Raw genomic sequence first — 4,058 nt, 5'->3', positions numbered from 1 at the left:
CCACACACACACACACACGCACACTTTTTTAAAAATGTTTTTGCATATATCTACTGCCTGCTAGCACTAGATACTTGCTACCTTGCTACCAACTCCTGCATCAGGAACTAGCGATTTCCTGCAGCAAGAATCCCTAATCTGCTGTTTACAAGTGGCAGCTGTCACCCAACCAAGTTCATGGCTATATTCACAGATCCATTTGCAGGGGTCTTTGAATGGAAGACTACAGGTCCCATCTGTCACAACAGCAGATGAACTCAATGGAGCATAAGTGCGGTGATGTCAATGCACTTGTAGTCTATTGATGAATTCCTCCCGCCTCATAACGCAAGGTCCATACCTCCATACTCCAAAGTGTTGTGCATCCTTGGAAGGTGGATTGTGGCTTTGCACCATGGTGGTTACGTTTGAGGTATAATAGGTCAGAGTGGTGTACCCTGAGACTGAACTTTACCTCCATACAGACCTGGGGCTAGGGGCAGAGGCTAACCCTTAAAGGATAATCACTCATCCTTATAGTTCGACCCAACGTGTGACAATGAAACTGTCACACGTCGGCTCAATAGATCGGGAAGTGAGTGAACACATACCTTAGCTCGCTCACTTCCCGATCATCTCCCTGCAGAGAGCAGTGACTGTCAGGGATTCCCCCCCTCTCCTCTCCGATCCGCCAGCGCTGACTGGAGGAACGGACGGGGAGGGGGCGGGTACAGCTGGCTCTGCCTCTAGATAGGCGGAGCCCGCTGTCACTCACGCAGCAGGGTGGATCTCGACATTAATGTCGGGATCCGTGCCAGCTGCAGCAGTCTCAGTATACCGCAAGCTGTAGCACACGATATACTGAGCTTTGGGCCACAGGAGGACGCTAGTTTATGTCCTCCCGTGACCCTTAAGAGAACTATGGGGAAAAACACTTACCCCATAGTTCTCCTTTAATGCTTTGCGGGCTTTGATGCAAAAATTGAATAAATGCACATTTTTGCTATTATCACTGTGTGTGCATTTTGTATTCTTTTTCAAAAGGCAGACTGTGCCTTTAAGGCCCCGTTCACAGAGCGATTAATCGAGCGATTTTTGCAGCGATATCGCTCATATTTCCACGCGATATTGCTCTATGTAGCTTCTCCAATCCATTTTAATGGAGCAGTTCACATCTCGTCGCTCAATATCGCTTGTAGCTCGTCGCTGGTAGCTTGTCGCTCCTACATGACCCTTTTTTCGAGCGATTTCGAGCGATATTGCTCCTGATTGCATACAGCCCAATAGGAAAAAGTTGCGCGATGTCGCGCGACAAGTCGCTCAATATCGCTCGTCGCGCAATATCGCTCAAAATTGTGCGATTTTCATGTCGCTCAGTGTGAATGGGGCCTAAGAGTGTGAATAAGGTATAGGAGGGGATTCTTTTTCAGAATGAAGCTGATATAATGAACATGGGGACCACAAACTAGCATAGGAAAGATGAAAACTAACTTTAGAATGTGTTATTTTACTGAGAGAGTAGTTGATGTTTGGAACCAGAAGTAGTTTCCAGCAGAAGTAGTGAATGAGAGGACAGTAATGAATTAAAACATATACAGTCTATACTAAACAAATAAAAGCCAAATATTTAAAAAATGTAGGCAGACTTGCTGGGCTTCTTGATCTTTCTCTGCAGTCACTCTTCTTGGATTCCATAGAAATGTATATTCCAGCAGAACTTTCAGTTTGTTGGTGCTGTCAGTTTTCCTATTTTTACCACTAGATGTCGCTAACATGCTGTTTCTTTTAACACGCTGTGCATGCTGGAGAGCTAAATAAAGTCTGATTAATATGTCTGAGTAATGCCAAACAAGCTTAGAGAAATTGTTTACAAATACAACCCTTAGATCAGGTAACTCCATGTCTGTATGAAATATCGAAAAGAAAGCGACTACTGAGCATAAAGTCACATGATATGGATCCGCCTATACATGTGAAAAGCTCGTACAGAGACAGCCTCTCTCAGGGATCCTTCGGTAGCTCAGTTGGTAGAGCGGAGGACTGTAGTGGAATTACCAAGCTGTAATCCTTAGGTCACTGGTTCGATTCCGGTCCGAAGGACATTTTTTTCCCATCTCCTTAAAACAGAATATGAAATTCGAATTAGTTTTTATAAGTTATCATTATCTGGTTTCACTTAGACACCTAATCTTTTTGGTGAAATGTAGTTTTTTATTTGGTCATTCGTTTTTAACATTTAGAATGACGTTTTAAATGTGGTTCAGTAACAGTTTTCTCCAGTAGATGTCCTTGTTGATACTGCATTCTATGGAAGTATGTAATGAGGAAATATTAGGCCTCAGTCACACTGGTATTGATAAATATGTGCTAAGATGTGTTTATAGGACATTTCTAAACACATATGAAGGAATTATATAATTCAAGCTGTGCCTTTACCTGCATTTAGGTGCGTTCAATTTAGCTTTGTTTACAGAAAATAGAATTCTGTGAGAAGACTTTATAAAATGTGAGAATTCTGTGAGAGGACTTTTTAATTCTGACACAGAGCCGTGTCAGAATAGAAAAAAAAAAAGATTTTGCCCATTGGAATGCATTGCTAGATTCCTATTAGCTATTTCAATTTGCAATAGCCAATAGTAAACTACGTCGGCTGAAATCAGCCGTACCAGCCTGAAGTGAATAGCCGAACAGTGATTTGGGGGACTCACCACACACGTTACAATCTGACGACACAACCTCTGTACAATTAACTATTCAGCTCGTATCAATCGTTAATATTTGGACAAAGCAAATATGCAATCAACATGAATTCAATCAGACAGGACTTTGCACAGCATCCATGTTTGGAAATCTCAAGAGATTAGACAAGCAGATTGCAGTGTGTGTGGTGAAAATAAAAATAAACTATTTAAAGGGCCAAAAAAATAAATAAAAATCTGAACCAATGAAAAAAGAAAATTATCTAAGCTTCCATCGAAAGTCACAGTACCTTTTTATTAAATCAATAAAGACAAAGTAAACCAGGATCCTTTCATTTTATTTATCCCCAAAAAATAAACTAGGGATGCACCGATACAGATACTAGTATAATGCTAGTATACTCGGTGCCGAGTATTTGGCCGGTACTCGACCAAATGCTCCGATACCGGAACTTCCAGTCAGAGGGAGTTTTCCTCTGACCGGCAGTGCTGCAAGGGAACATGGAGCCGTCTTCCCGGCCAATCAGGAAACGGGCCGCATGTAATGACCCACCTCCCTGATTGGCCAAGGTGCTGGCTCCATGCTGATCGGCTGGAAAGTCGGCTTCCTGGCCAATTAGCATCGAGCTGGCTTCCCAGACAATAAAGAGCTAGGCAGCAGGTAATGACACACTGTCAGGCTTCCTGGTTGCCAGCAAAGCTGGCTCCATACTCCATGCCACTATCTGTACACAGTATCGGCGAGTACCAAAAAATAAATATCGGTACTCGTACTTGATACTGAAAAAATGGTATCAGTGCATCCCTAAAATAAACCAATTCCAAATTTGCAGCAGAAGCATTAGGCTGATTACATTGAATTTATAATATGCAATTATTAGTCCACAGCCTCCAGTTGCCATGGGACCTCTCCTGCAGGGGACATGATGAAGTAAGATGCAAATTGGCCCCTAATGTTTGCTCCTTGGGTGCTGCTTCGTCTTCCGGACCAATGGGCCCTTTTCATGCAGTGCATCAGGGAATCCTTGAAAAGAAACCAATCTTGCTGCCTTATAAATATTTTGTAGGGCACATGATGGTTTAAATGCTGAGATGGCATTCTGCAGTTTGAGGTTCATGGCAGTGCGCAGAAATCGGCATTTATTAAAAAGGATTCCAGAACTACACTCCGCTACTTGACGTGCTCTTGTGAGCCTGTGATTATAGACTCCCTTCTGCAGGTCCACAATCTGTAGGTCCAGGCCTCGATTGGATCATGGCCTCAGCAGATGCTCTCCTAGGGCAAAGGCCTCATCCCCTACAAAAACAAAGGGCAGAGCAGGAGCTGTTGTTCCTAGAAATGCACAGATGTCTCAAATAATATAGCTTACCATGGATTTC

At 43.0% G+C, this 4,058-nt stretch overlaps 1 non-coding gene across 1 annotated transcript; it reads left to right on the top strand.

The window, feature by feature from the left end:
- The first annotated feature begins 1,988 nt into the window (after positions 1-1,988).
- Positions 1,989-2,079, top strand: TRNAY-GUA. The gene is given in 2 exon segments: positions 1,989-2,025; positions 2,044-2,079. It is a non-coding gene; the product is annotated as a tRNA-Tyr (tRNA).
- Positions 2,080-4,058: the final 1,979 nt, after the last annotated feature.

This window comes from Nanorana parkeri, unplaced genomic scaffold (assembly GCF_000935625.1).
Source record: "Nanorana parkeri isolate BGI_ZX_2015 unplaced genomic scaffold, ASM93562v1 scaffold398, whole genome shotgun sequence".
Taxonomy (NCBI): domain Eukaryota; kingdom Metazoa; phylum Chordata; class Amphibia; order Anura; family Dicroglossidae; genus Nanorana; species Nanorana parkeri.
Note: the sequence above shows the minus strand (reverse complement) of the source record. Positions and strands in the feature narration are given on the sequence as shown.